General features: G+C 40.3%; 6 non-coding genes across 6 annotated transcripts; all 6 read left to right on the forward strand.

Moving 5' to 3' along the window:
• The first annotated feature begins 760 nt into the window (after positions 1-760).
• On the forward strand, positions 761-832 carry TRNAH-GUG (transfer RNA histidin (anticodon GUG)). The gene has a single exon. It is a non-coding gene; the product is annotated as a tRNA-His (tRNA).
• A 2,478-nt stretch (positions 833-3,310) lies between these two features.
• TRNAS-AGA (transfer RNA serine (anticodon AGA)) lies at positions 3,311-3,392 on the forward strand. The gene has a single exon. It is a non-coding gene; the product is annotated as a tRNA-Ser (tRNA).
• A 1,281-nt stretch (positions 3,393-4,673) lies between these two features.
• Positions 4,674-4,745, forward strand: TRNAH-GUG (transfer RNA histidin (anticodon GUG)). Its single transcript has one exon. It is a non-coding gene; the product is annotated as a tRNA-His (tRNA).
• Positions 4,746-7,333: 2,588 nt separating this feature from the next.
• On the forward strand, positions 7,334-7,415 carry TRNAS-AGA (transfer RNA serine (anticodon AGA)). Its single transcript has one exon. It is a non-coding gene; the product is annotated as a tRNA-Ser (tRNA).
• Positions 7,416-8,696: 1,281 nt separating this feature from the next.
• On the forward strand, positions 8,697-8,768 carry TRNAH-GUG (transfer RNA histidin (anticodon GUG)). The gene has a single exon. It is a non-coding gene; the product is annotated as a tRNA-His (tRNA).
• Positions 8,769-11,354: 2,586 nt separating this feature from the next.
• TRNAS-AGA (transfer RNA serine (anticodon AGA)) lies at positions 11,355-11,436 on the forward strand. The gene has a single exon. It is a non-coding gene; the product is annotated as a tRNA-Ser (tRNA).
• Positions 11,437-15,065: the final 3,629 nt, after the last annotated feature.

A 15,065-nucleotide genomic window follows, 5' to 3' on the forward strand; every position in this document is an offset into this window, starting at 1 on the left:
CTTCTGTTTTCTCCACCTCTCATACTGCCAGTTCTCTCTTTCTCTGTGGTTGGTGGCTACTTTCCTGAGCTTCCGAAGCCACGTGGTTCCTGCCTCTTGTTGTCAGACTTGAATTGGAAAAGGAACCATATTAACAAGCCTTTACCATTCACACACGGCGGAAGTTTATACTTTAATTCAGTGAACTAAGAAAAGCGTGTTGTGGGTCCCCTACGAGCCATGGTGCTTGCTTCATCATGATTTGGCACCAGTCATTAGCCGCAGCTCTGCTAATGAGCCACTGAGGTCAGTTTCAATATTTACTCAAAAACATAACCATGCAGCCCACCCCTCAACTGTGTATTTATCTTGCTTTTCTGCTGTTCGTGTGATTAGCTGGGAGGAGCTCACGGCGACATCCTCCCTATAAAAGAATAGATGGATCACTCTCTAACTATTTCTTGCTTCACATACAAATGGCTTGAAAGGTGCAGGGAAGATGCAGGTCTAATAGACAGAATAGAAGGTCTGTGCCAGGTGGGTTTCTCTGCATTGTTGTTCCATCACAGGTCCGCAAGTGTAATGTGTGATCTTTGACTCCTGGCATTTCACAAGCAGGCGGCCAGGAAACGGTTTCAGCCTATCAACCACTGAGGAGACGCAGCCTCTGAATGAGGAATGAGGAAGCAATGAATACATCCAGCCTATCACAGGAACAGCCCTGAGTGTTCCGAATTATAAATTCTCCATGTCACTGTATGTCGTTGAGCCCAAGTAGCTCGCCGTGATCGTATAGTGGTTAGTACTCTGCGTTGTGGCCGCAGCAACCTCGGTTCGAATCCGAGTCACGGCATTGTGGTTGGCAATGTCACGGCAGTTGGGTGTTAATTTTACAGAATTAGCAAATGTACCAGTGGTTTTTGTAAAATGTCTATTAAAAACAGATCCTTTCAAATATTTAAACCATCTAACAACAAATGATTTAAACTCGCATGATTATAAGCTGTAGCTATAATGTATTTACTTACATAAATTATCGGTCTTGAACCTATTGGGGGTGGAGGGGGAGCGGAGCTCACCCCCCAGGTGCAGTTGAGTGACCTGTGTTGTGGCTCTCTAGAGGGAAGGCACACATTTTGCTGTCACCCAGCCCAATCCAGACGTGTATTGGGGCCAGGTTTCAGGCAAATAGAGCAGTAAGTGCAGAGAAATGTTCACTCTCTAAAAGTGGCATTTCTAAAATAGTAAAGTTAAATCCAAACTCACCAGTAAGTAGGATTTTCAATAAAGACTGTTTGGTACTTACAGGACACGCGAACCACCAAAGTACATATCTTATTTTTTACTTACATAGCATCATGCACCTAGGACTACCTAGGGCCTACCTTAGGTATAAATTCTATGTAATAAAAGGGGAGTTTAAGGCTTGGCAAGTAGGCTGGGACTCACCTGGGAGACCCCTGAGTCTAAGCCCAGAACCATAACTCTGCCAGTCGAGTACTTACCTAAAAGCCGATAACTCACTTTTCTTCCATAGGCTAACATTCAGTGGTTTCACTTGGAAATTCTTCTAAGTGGTGTGGAGTTTTGGAACTTTAAAATATTCATCTAAAATCAGCCGAACAACGAATTCTGATTTACTCACCTGTTATCAGGAGAGACCTCAGTGCTGCATCTTGGAGCTCGGTACTGACCCTGAAAAGTAATTTTAACCGTACTTACCAGTAACTCGAATTTCCTTCCATGGGATATCATTGCCTGCTTTTTGCTGAAAATTTTCTAAGTGTCGATTTTTGAAACTTACAAATATTCTTTAAAAATCGTACCAACTGTGAAAACGTAATTGTTTACCTGTTTTAGATAGATGTCCCAGTACTGAGCCTAGGAGCCCAGCACTGGATTACAAAAGTAACGAGAACGTACTTTACCCGTAACTTGAATTTTCTTCCATAGGAAACCATTGACTGTTTTTCTGTGAAATTTCTTCTAAGTGTCGATTTTGCAAACATGTAAATATTCCTTAAAAATCGCCTGTATAACTTAAACGCAGTTTCTCAACTGCTTACAGGTGGTACAGTAGTGCTGGATCTAGGATCCAACACTGACCTAGAAAAAGTAACCATAACCCCACTTACCTGCTAAGTGAATTTCCTTCCATAGGATAACATTGGTAATTTGATCAGCAAAAGTTTCTAAGTGTCAACTTTTAAAATAGCAAAATATTGCTTAAAAATCACAACAGTAACTAAAACAAATTTACTCACTTGTTTCCAAGAACTGTCCCAGGACTGAATCTAGGATCCAGTCCTGGATTTAGAAAAGTAATCCTGAAAGTAATTAATTGCATATAACTTAAAATTCCCATTGAGCTCAATGTATTATTGTGATTCAAATTGTGTTGCCTATTGCAATAAACTGTAACTATTACCTGCAAAAGTCAATTGCCTATTGCAAAGTATTTAACTAAAGCATCTCATTCTGAGAAAGTATATTTTGATACCTATTGTTGGTTCTAAAATAAAACAACAATATCTTTTGTATGCAAACCAATGGCCTAGAGTTCAGTTCTTGAGTGTGTGAGACCATTTGCTGACTGAGTGTGTACAACAAATGTTTTACACTGCACTCTGATACTGCCTTACTGCTCGGCAAGCTACCACTTTAGAGAGTAAGGTTATATCTAACTTTAGCCTCTGCCAAACCTCTGGGGACTGGGGACTCTGTGCACACTGTACCTATTTGGGAACAGTATATACAGAGCCACTTTCTCACAGTAGTGATAACGTGATTAGAGTCCTAAGGCCAACATAAAGATACAGCAAAACGTGAGGTGAAAAGCAAAAAGGTTGCTGGTAAGCCACCTTAAGGATGCCAGGTCTAACAAAAACTGAACTAAGGATAACATGAGTAAAACATCAGGTTTCTCTACTGCATTTGGTGAGACAAGTGGGCCTTCTTTTATCTTCCATTCAAGCAATCTTTGACAGACCCCTTTATTATAGAGCTTTTCAAGGATTAAAGATAAGGCACTTACAAAGGAGTCCCAAATACTCAGAGATGGTTGACTTCTGTAATATGGGTCATAGACTAAAAGCAGCGCAAAAACAGAGTGCAACAGGGTCCAAAAAACTTGAGTGCCACAAGAGAGTTTGAATGCAAGCGTATCCTTTTACAGATCCAGAGATATACTTATCCAATTTTTGTTTTTAGGACAGAACGTGCATGATGAAAAAAACATTGTTTTTAAAAAGCGCATTGCAGAATATCAGTACTTTGATGTGGGAAAACTTCAAAACTTTCAAACAAAATATTTGTAGGCAGTTTACAGCAAGTTGTTGTGGCCGAGTGGTTAAGGCGATGGACTAGAAATCCATTGGGGTATCCCCGCGCAGGTTCGAATCCTGCCAACAACGAGAATCTTTTTATTATCGGCTACAATTTCAGAAGTTAACCTTTAGTATTTCTTCCATTTCAGTTTTATAAATAGGTGGCTTATTTTTGTGTCACTATTGCCTCTCCACATATTTGTTATCGCTACCTCTTTCATGTCTTTGCTACACCTCATTCCTACTTTAGCACTGGTGTAAACGCTTCAAATTATTATACCGTTGCTCTCTCATTCATACCTGCGCATACACTTGAAAGTTACTTTACCAATAAAAGACGCAAAGAGAGAAATAGAACAAAAGTGCTGGCTGGATTGGCAAACACACTTCATAAAACTGCATTTTCTTTTTTATTCTCCCCCTTGTTACATGCTTAACCTCCCCATGTGTAATTTCTCTTAACCTGCTGTCCCAGGAAGAGAATTTCATCTAAAGGCTCTTTCTGTGTTTTTTTCCCTAGTCTGTCTTTCCCATTTCTTAGCTGTGTAACTGTTCCTTTACGCGCTCTATTTAAACGCCATCAATCTCATTTGAGCTCCTTGCTCCCGCTTCTGTTTTCTCCACCTCTCATACTGCCAGTTCTCTCTTTCTCTGTGGTTGGTGGCTACTTTCCTGAGCTTCCGAAGCCACGTGGTTCCTGCCTCTTGTTGTCAGACTTGAATTGGAAAAGGAACCATATTAACAAGCCTTTACCATTCACACACGGCGGAAGTTTATACTTTAATTCAGTGAACTAAGAAAAGCGTGTTGTGGGTCCCCTACGAGCCATGGTGCTTGCTTCATCATGATTTGGCACCAGTCATTAGCCGCAGCTCTGCTAATGAGCCACTGAGGTCAGTTTCAATATTTACTCAAAAACATAACCATGCAGCCCACCCCTCAACTGTGTATTTATCTTGCTTTTCTGCTGTTCGTGTGATTAGCTGGGAGGAGCTCACGGCGACATCCTCCCTATAAAAGAATAGATGGATCACTCTCTAACTATTTCTTGCTTCACATACAAATGGCTTGAAAGGTGCAGGGAAGATGCAGGTCTAATAGACAGAATAGAAGGTCTGTGCCAGGTGGGTTTCTCTGCATTGTTGTTCCATCACAGGTCCGCAAGTGTAATGTGTGATCTTTGACTCCTGGCATTTCACAAGCAGGCGGCCAGGAAACGGTTTCAGCCTATCAACCACTGAGGAGACGCAGCCTCTGAATGAGGAATGAGGAAGCAATGAATACATCCAGCCTATCACAGGAACAGCCCTGAGTGTTCCGAATTATAAATTCTCCATGTCACTGTATGTCGTTGAGCCCAAGTAGCTCGCCGTGATCGTATAGTGGTTAGTACTCTGCGTTGTGGCCGCAGCAACCTCGGTTCGAATCCGAGTCACGGCATTGTGGTTGGCAATGTCACGGCAGTTGGGTGTTAATTTTACAGAATTAGCAAATGTACCAGTGGTTTTTGTAAAATGTCTATTAAAAACAGATCCTTTCAAATATTTAAACCATCTAACAACAAATGATTTAAACTCGCATGATTATAAGCTGTAGCTATAATGTATTTACTTACATAAATTATCGTTCTTGAACCTATTGGGGGTGGAGGGGGAGCGGAGCTCACCCCCCAGGTGCAGTTGAGTGACCTGTGTTGTGGCTCTCTAGAGGGAAGGCACACATTTTGCTGTCACCCAGCCCAATCCAGACGTGTATTGGGGCCAGGTTTCAGGCAAATAGAGCAGTAAGTGCAGAGAAATGTTCACTCTCTAAAAGTGGCATTTCTAAAATAGTAAAGTTAAATTCAACCTCACCAGTAAGTAGGATTTTCAATAAATAAATAAAGCTACTCCTCTCCGATATGGAATTACCAAATAAAAAGTATAGGGGAATACACAGAGCTAACCTATGAGAGGGGTAGACCTCACAGTAGTGAAAAATGAAATAGACTGTTTGGTACTTACAGGACACGCGAACCACCAAAGTACATATCTTATTTTTTACTTACATAGCATCATGCACCTAGGACTACCTAGGGCCTACCTTAGGTATAAATTATATGTAATAAAAGGGGAGTTTAAGGCTTGGCAAGTAGGCTGGGACTCACCTGGGAGACCCCTGAGTCTAAGCCCAGAACCATAACTCTGCCAGTCGAGTACTTACCTAAAAGCCGATAACTCACTTTTCTTCCATAGGCTAACATTCAGTGGTTTCACTTGGAAATTCTTCTAAGTGGTGTGTAGTTTTGGAACTTTAAAATATTCATCTAAAATCAGCCGAACAATGAATTCTGATTTACTCACCTGTTATCAGGAGAGACCTCAGTGCTGCATCTTGGAGCTCGGTACTGACCCTGAAAAGTAATTTTAACCGTACTTACCAGTAACTCGAATTTCCTTCCATGGGATATCATTGCCTGCTTTTTGCTGAAAATTTTCTAAGTGTCGATTTTTGAAACTTACAAATATTCTTTAAAAATCGTACCAACTGTGAAAACGTAATTGTTTACCTGTTTTAGATAGATGTCCCAGTACTGAGCCTAGGAGCCCAGCACTGGATTACAAAAGTAACGAGAACGTACTTTACCCGTAACTTGAATTTTCTTCCATAGGAAACCATTGACTGTTTTTCTGTGAAATTTCTTCTAAGTGTCGATTTTGCAAACATGTAAATATTCCTTAAAAATCGCCTGTATAACTTAAACGCAGTTTCTCAACTGCTTACAGGTGGTACAGTAGTGCTGGATCTAGGATCCAACACTGACCTAGAAAAAGTAACCATAACCCCACTTACCTGCTAAGTGAATTTCCTTCCATAGGATAACATTGGTAATTTGATCAGCAAAAGTTTCTAAGTGTCAACTTTTAAAATAGCAAAATATTGCTTAAAAATCACAACAGTAACTAAAACAAATTTACTCACTTGTTTCCAAGAACTGTCCCAGGACTGAATCTAGGATCCAGTCCTGGATTTAGAAAAGTAATCCTGAAAGTAATTAATTGCATATAACTTAAAATTCCCATTGAGCTCAATGTATTATTGTGATTCAAATTGTGTTGCCTATTGCAATAAACTGTAACTATTACCTGCAAAAGTCAATTGCCTATTGCAAAGTATTTAACTAAAGCATCTCATTCTGAGAAAGTATATTTTGATACCTATTGTTGGTTCTAAAATAAAACAACAATATCTTTTGTATGCAAACCAATGGCCTAGAGTTCAGTTCTTGAGTGTGTGAGACCATTTGCTGACTGAGTGTGTACAACAAATGTTTTACACTGCACTCTGATACTGCCTTACTGCTCGGCAAGCTACCACTTTAGAGAGTAAGGTTATATCTAACTTTAGCCTCTGCCAAACCTCTGGGGACTGGGGACTCTGTGCACACTGTACCTATTTGGGAACAGTATATACAGAGCCACTTTCTCACAGTAGTGATAACGTGATTAGAGTCCTAAGGCCAACATAAAGATACAGCAAAACGTGAGGTGAAAAGCAAAAAGGTTGCTGGTAAGCCACCTTAAGGATGCCAGGTCTAACAAAAACTGAACTAAGGATAACATGAGTAAAACATCAGGTTTCTCTACTGCATTTGGTGAGACAAGTGGGCCTTCTTTTATCTTCCATTCAAGCAATCTTTGACAGACCCCTTTATTATAGAGCTTTTCAAGGATTAAAGATAAGGCACTTACAAAGGAGTCCCAAATACTCAGAGATGGTTGACTTCTGTAATATGGGTCGTAGACTAAAAGCAGCGCAAAAACAGAGTGCAACAGGGTCCAAAAAACTTGAGTGCCACAAGAGAGTTTGAATGCAAGCGTATCCTTTTACAGATCCAGAGATATACTCATCCAATTTTTGTTTTTAGGACAGAACGTGCATGATGAAAAAAACATTGTTTTTAAAAAGCGCATTGCAGAATATCAGTACTTTGATGTGGGAAAACTTCAAAACTTTCAAACAAAATATTTGTAGGCAGTTTACAGCAAGTTGTTGTGGCCGAGTGGTTAAGGCGATGGACTAGAAATCCATTGGGGTATCCCTGCGCAGGTTCGAATCCTGCCAACAACGAGAATCTTTTTATTATCGGCTACAATTTCAGAAGTTAACCTTTAGTATTTCTTCCATTTCAGTTTTATAAATAGGTGGCTTATTTTTGTGTCACTATTGCCTCTCCACATATTTGTTATCGCTACCTCTTTCATGTCTTTGCTACACCTCATTCCTACTTTAGCACTGGTGTAAACGCTTCAAATTATTATACCGTTGCTCTCTCATTCATACCTGCGCATACACTTGAAAGTTACTTTACCAATAAAAGACGCAAAGAGAGAAATAGAACAAAAGTGCTGGCTGGATTGGCAAACACACTTCATAAAACTGCATTTTCTTTTTTATTCTCCCCCTTGTTACATGCTTAACCTCCCCATGTGTAATTTCTCTTAACCTGCTGTCCCAGGAAGAGAATTTCATCTAAAGGCTCTTTCTGTGTTTTTTTCCCTAGTCTGTCTTTCCCATTTCTTAGCTGTGTAACTGTTCCTTTACGCGCTCTATTTAAACGCCATCAATCTCATTTGAGCTCCTTGCTCCCGCTTCTGTTTTCTCCACCTCTCATACTGCCAGTTCTCTCTTTCTCTGTGGTTGGTGGCTACTTTCCTGAGCTTCCGAAGCCACGTGGTTCCTGCCTCTTGTTGTCAGACTTGAATTGGAAAAGGAACCATATTAACAAGCCTTTACCATTCACACACGGCGGAAGTTTATACTTTAATTCAGTGAACTAAGAAAAGCGTGTTGTGGGTCCCCTACGAGCCATGGTGCTTGCTTCATCATGATTTGGCACCAGTCATTAGCCGCAGCTCTGCTAATGAGCCACTGAGGTCAGTTTCAATATTTACTCAAAAACATAACCATGCAGCCCACCCCTCAACTGTGTATTTATCTTGCTTTTCTGCTGTTCGTGTGATTAGCTGGGAGGAGCTCACGGCGACATCCTCCCTATAAAAGAATAGATGGATCACTCTCTAACTCTTTCTTGCTTCACATACAAATGGCTTGAAAGGTGCAGGGAAGATGCAGGTCTAATAGACAGAATAGAAGGTCTGTGCCAGGTGGGTTTCTCTGCATTGTTGTTCCATCACAGGTCCGCAAGTGTAATGTGTGATCTTTGACTCCTGGCATTTCACAAGCAGGCGGCCAGGAAACGGTTTCAGCCTATCAACCACTGAGGAGACGCAGCCTCTGAATGAGGAATGAGGAAGCAATGAATACATCCAGCCTATCACAGGAACAGCCCTGAGTGTTCCGAATTATAAATTCTCCATGTCACTGTATGTCGTTGAGCCCAAGTAGCTCGCCGTGATCGTATAGTGGTTAGTACTCTGCGTTGTGGCCGCAGCAACCTCGGTTCGAATCCGAGTCACGGCATTGTGGTTGGCAATGTCACGGCAGTTGGGTGTTAATTTTACAGAATTAGCAAATGTACCAGTGGTTTTTGTAAAATGTCTATTAAAAACAGATCCTTTCAAATATTTAAACCATCTAACAACAAATGATTTAAACTCGCATGATTATAAGCTGTAGCTATAATGTATTTACTTACATAAATTATCGGTCTTGAACCTATTGGGGGTGGAGGGGGAGCGGAGCTCACCCCCAGGTGCAGTTGAGTGACCTGTGTTGTGGCTCTCTAGAGGGAAGGCACACATTTTGCTGTCACCCAGCCCAATCCAGACGTGTATTGGGGCCAGGTTTCAGGCAAATAGAGCAGTAAGTGCAGAGAAATGTTCACTCTCTAAAAGTGGCATTTCTAAAATAGTAAAGTTAAATCCAACCTCACCAGTAAGTAGGATTTTCAATAAATAAATAAAGCTACTCCTCTCCGATATGGAATTACCAAATAAAAAGTATAGGGGAATACACAGAGCTAACCTATGAGAGGGGTAGACCTCACAGTAGTGAAAAATGAAATAGACTGTTTGGTACTTACAGGACACGCGAACCACCAAAGTACATATCTTATTTTTTACTTACATAGCATCATGCACCTAGGACTACCTAGGGCCTACCTTAGGTATAAATTCTATGTAATAAAAGGGGAGTTTAAGGCTTGGCAAGTAGGCTGGGACTCACCTGGGAGACCCCTGAGTCTAAGCCCAGAACCATAACTCTGCCAGTCGAGTACTTACCTAAAAGCCGATAACTCACTTTTCTTCCATAGGCTAACATTCAGTGGTTTCACTTGGAAATTCTTCTAAGTGGTGTGGAGTTTTGGAACTTTAAAATATTCATCTAAAATCAGCCGAACAACGAATTCTGATTTACTCACCTGTTATCAGGAGAGACCTCAGTGCTGCATCTTGGAGCTCGGTACTGACCCTGAAAAGTAATTTTAACCGTACTTACCAGTAACTCGAATTTCCTTCCATGGGATATCATTGCCTGCTTTTTGCTGAAAATTTTCTAAGTGTCGATTTTTGAAACTTACAAATATTCTTTAAAAATCGTACCAAATGTGAAAACGTAATTGTTTACCTGTTTTAGATAGATGTCCCAGTACTGAGCCTAGGAGCCCAGCACTGGATTACAAAAGTAACGAGAACGTACTTTACCCGTAACTTGAATTTTCTTCCATAGGAAACCATTGACTGTTTTTCTGTGAAATTTCTTCTAAGTGTCGATTTTGCAAACATGTAAATATTCCTTAAAAATCGCCTGTATAACTTAAACACAGTTTCTCAACTGCTTACAGGTGGTACAGTAGTGCTGGATCTAGGATCCAACACTGACCTAGAAAAAGTAACCATAACCCCACTTACCTGCTAAGTGAATTTCCTTCCATAGGATAACATTGGTAATTTGATCAGCAAAAGTTTCTAAGTGTCAACTTTTAAAATAGCAAAATATTGCTTAAAAATCACAACAGTAACTAAAACGAATTTACTCACTTGTTTCCAAGAACTGTCCCAGGACTGAATCTAGGATCCAGACCTGGATTTAGAAAAGTAATCCTGAAAGTAATTAATTGCATATAACTTAAAATTCCCATTGAGCTCAATGTATTATTGTTATTCAAATTGTGTTGCCTATTGCAATAAACTGTAACTATGACCTGCAAAAGTCAATTGCCTATTGCAAAGTATTTAACTAAAGCATCTCATTCTGAGAAAGTAGATTTTGATACCTATTGTTGGTTCTAAAATAAAACAACAATATCTTTTGTATGCAAACCAATGGCCTAGAGTTCAGTTCTTGAGTGTGTGAGACCATTTGCTGACTGAGTGTGTACAACAAATGTTTTACACTGTACTCTGATACTGCCTTACTGCTCGGCAAGCTACCACTTTAGAGAGTAAGGTTATATCTAACTTTAGCCTCTGCCAAACCTCTGGGGACTGGGGACTCTGTGCACACTGTACCTATTTGGGAACAGTATATACAGAGCCACTTTCTCACAGTAGTGATAAAGTGATTAGAGTCCTAAGGCCAACATAAAGATACAGCAAAACGTGAGGTGAAAAGCAAAAAGGTTGCTGGTAGGCCACCTTAAGGATGCCAGGTCTAACAAAAACTGAACTAAGGATAACATGAGTAAAACATCAGGTTTCTCTACTGCATTTGGTGAGACAAGTGGGCCTTCTTTTATCTTCCATTCAAGCAATCTTTGACAGACCCCTTTATTATAGAGCTTTTCAAGGATTAAAGATAAGGCACTTACAAAGGAGTCCCAAATACTCAGAGATGGTTGACTTCTGTAATATGGGTCGTAGACTAAAAGCAGCGCAAAAACAGAGTGCAACAGGGTCCAAAAAATTGAGTGCCACAAGAGAGTTTGAATGCAAGCGTATCCTTTTACAGATCCAGAGATATACTCATCCAATTTTTGTTTTTAGGACAGAACGTGCATGATGAAAAAAACATTGTTTTTAAAAAGCGCATTGCAGAATATCAGTACTTTGATGTGGGAAAACTTCAAAACTTTCAAACAAAATATTTGTAGGCTGCTTACAGCAAGTTGTTGTGGCCGAGTGGTTAAGGCGATGGACTAGAAATCCATTGGGGTATCCCCGCGCAGGTTCGAATCCTACCAACAACGAGAATCTTTTTATTATCGGCTACAATTTCAGAAGTTAACCTTTAGTATTTCTTCCATTTCAGTTTTATAAATAGGTGGCTTATTTTTGTGTCACTATTGCCTCTCCACATATTTGTTATCGCTACCTCTTTCATGTCTTTGCTACACCTCATTCCTACTTTAGCACTGGTGTAAACGCTTCAAATTATTATACCGTTGCTCTCTCATTCATACCTGCGCATACACTTGAAAGTTACTTTACCAATAAAAGACGCAAAGAGAGAAATAGAACAAAAGTGCTGGCTGGATTGGCAAACACACTTCATAAAACTGCATTTTCTTTTTTATTCTCCCCCTTGTTACATGCTTAACCTCCCCATGTGTAATTTCTCTTAACCTGCTGTCCCAGGAAGAGAATTTCATCTAAAGGCCCTTTCTGTGTTTTTTTCCCTAGTCTGTCTTTCCCATTTCTTAGCTGTGTAACTGTTCCTTTACGCGCTCTATTTAAATGCCATCAATCTCATTTGAGCTCCTTGCTCCCGCTTCTGTTTTCTCCACCTCTCATACTGCCAGTTCTCTCTTTCTCTGTGGTTGGTGGCTACTTTCCTGAGCTTCCGAAGCCACGTGGTTCCTGCCTCTTGTTGTCAGACTTGAATTGGAAAAGGAACCATATTAACAAGCCTTTACCACTCACACACGGCGGAAGTTTATACTTTAATTCAGTGAGCTAAGAAAAGCGTGTTGTGGGTCCCCTACGAGCCATGGTGCTTGCTTCATCATGATTTGGCACCAGTCATTAGCCGCAGCTCTGCTAATGAGCCACTGAGGTCAGTTTCAATATTTACTCAAAAACATAACCATGCAGCCCACCCCTCAACTGTGTATTTATCTTGCTTTTCTGCTGTTCGTGTGATTAGCTGGGAGGAGCTCACGGCGACATCCTCCCTATAAAAGTGTAGATGGATCACTCTCTAACTCTTTCTTGCTTCACATACAAATGGCTTGAAAGGTGCAGGGAAGATGCAGGTCTAATAGACAGAATAGAAGGTCTGTGCCAGGTGCGTTTCTCTGCATTGTTGTTCCATCACAGGTCCGCAAGTGTAATGTGTGATCTTTGACTCCTGGCATTTCACAAGCAGGCGGCCAGGAAACGGTTTCAGCCTATCAACCACTAAGGAGACGCAGCCTCTGAATGAGGAATGAGGAAGCAATGAATACATCCAGCCTATCACAGGAACAGCCCTGAGTGTTCCGAATTATAAATTCTCCATGTCACTGTATGTTGTTGAGCCCAAGTAGCTCGCCGTGATCGTATAGTGGTTAGTACTCTGTGTTGTGGCTGCAGCAACCTCGGTTCGAATCCGAGTCACGGCATTGTGGTTGGCAATGTCACGGCAGTTGGGTGTTAATTTTACAGAATTAGCAAATGTACCAGTGGTTTTAGTAAAATGTCTATTAAAAACAGATCCTTTCAAATATTTAAACCATCTAACAACAAATGATTTAAACTCGCATGATTATAAGCTGTAGCTATAATGTATTTACTTACATAAATTATCGGTCTTGAACCTATTGGGGGTGGAGGGGGACCGGAGCTCACACCCCAGGTGCAGTTGCGTGACCTGTGTTGTGGCTCTCTAGAGGGAAGGCACACATTTTGCTGTCACCCAGCCCAATCCAGACGTGTATTGGGGCCAGGTTTCAGGCAAATAGAGCAGTAAGTGCAGAGAAATGTTCACTCTCTAAAAGTGGCATTTCTAAAATAGTAAAGTTAAATTCAACCTCACCAGTAAGTAGGATTTTCAATAAATAAATAAAGCTACTCCTCTCCGATATGGAATTACCAAATAAAAAGTATAGGGGAATACACAGAGCTAACCTATGAGAGGGGTAGACCTCACAGTAGTGAAAAATGAAATAGACTGTTTGGTACTTACAGGACACGCGAACCACCAAAGTACATATCTTATTTTTTACTTACATAGCATCATGCACCTAGGACTACCTAGGGCCTACCTTAGGAATAAATTATATGTAATAAAAGGGGAGTTTAAGGCTTGGCAAGTAGGCTGGGACTCGCCTGGGAGACCCCTGAGTCTAAGCCCAGAACCATAACTCTGCCAGTCGAGTACTTACCTAAAAGCCGATAACTCACTTTTCTTCCATAGGCTAACATTCAGTGGTTTCACTTGGAAATTCTTCTAAGTGGTGTGGAGTTTTGGAACTTTAAAATATTCATCTAAAATCAGCCGAACAACGAATTCTGATTTACTCACCTGTTATCAGGAGAGACCTCAGTGCTGCATCTTGGAGCTCGGTACTGACCCTGAAAAGTAATTTTAACCGTACTTACCAGTAACTCGAATTTCCTTCCATGGGATATCATTGCCTGCTTTTTGCTGAAAATTTTCTAAGTGTCGATTTTTGAAACTTACAAATATTCTTTAAAAATCGTACCAACTGTGAAAACGTAATTGTTTACCTGTTTTAGATAGATGTCCCAGTACTGAGCCTAGGAGCCCAGCACTGGATTACAAAAGTAACGAGAACGTACTTTACCCGTAACTTGAATTTTCTTCCATAGGAAACCATTGACTGTTTTTCTGTGAAATTTCTTCTAAGTGTCGATTTTGCAAACATGTAAATATTCCTTAAAAATCGCCTGTATAACTTAAACACAGTTTCTCAACTGCTTACAGGTGGTACAGTAGTGCTGGATCTAGGATCCAACACTGACCTAGAAAAAGTAACCATAACCCCACTTACCTGCTAAGTGAATTTCCTTCCATAGGATAACATTGGTAATTTGATCAGCAAAAGTTTCTACGTGTCAACTTTTAAAATAGCAAAATATTGCTTAAAAATCACAACAGTAACTAAAACGAATTTACTCACTTGTTTCCAAGAACTGTCCCAGGACTGAAACTAGGATCCAGTCCTGGATTTAGAAAAGTAATCCTGAAAGTAATTAATTGCATATAACTTAAAATTCCCATTGATCTCAATGTATTATTGTGATTCAAATTGTGTTGCCTATTGCAATAAACTGTAACTATGACCTGCAAAAGTCAATTGCCTATTGCAAAGTATTTAACTAAAGCATCTCATTCTGAGAAAGTATATTTTGATACCTATTGTTGGTTCTAAAATAAAACAACAATATCTTTTGTATGCAAACCAATGGCCTAGAGTTCAGTTCTTGAGTGTGTGAGACCATTTGCTGACTGAGTGTGTACAACAAATGTTTTACACTGTACTCTGATACTGCCTTACTGCTCGGCAAGCTACCACTTTAGAGAGTAAGGTTATATCTAACTTTAGCCTCTGCCAAACCTCTGGGGACTGGGGACTCTGTGCACACTGTACCTATTTGGGAACAGTATATACAGAGCCACTTTCTCACAGTAGTGATAAAGTGATTAGAGTCCTAAGGCCAACATAAAGATACAGCAAAACGTGAGGTGAAAAGCAAAAAGGTTGCTGGTAGGCCACCTTAAGGATGCCAGGTCTAACAAAAACTGAACTAAGGATAACATGAGTAAAACATCAGGTTTCTCTACTGCATTTGGTGAGACAAGTGGGCCTTCTTTTATCTTCCATTCAAGCAATCTTTGACAGACCCCTTTATTATAGAGCTTTTCAAGGATTAA

This window comes from Triturus cristatus, chromosome 12 (genome assembly GCF_964204655.1).
Source record: "Triturus cristatus chromosome 12, aTriCri1.1, whole genome shotgun sequence".
Lineage (NCBI taxonomy): Eukaryota > Metazoa > Chordata > Amphibia > Caudata > Salamandridae > Triturus > Triturus cristatus.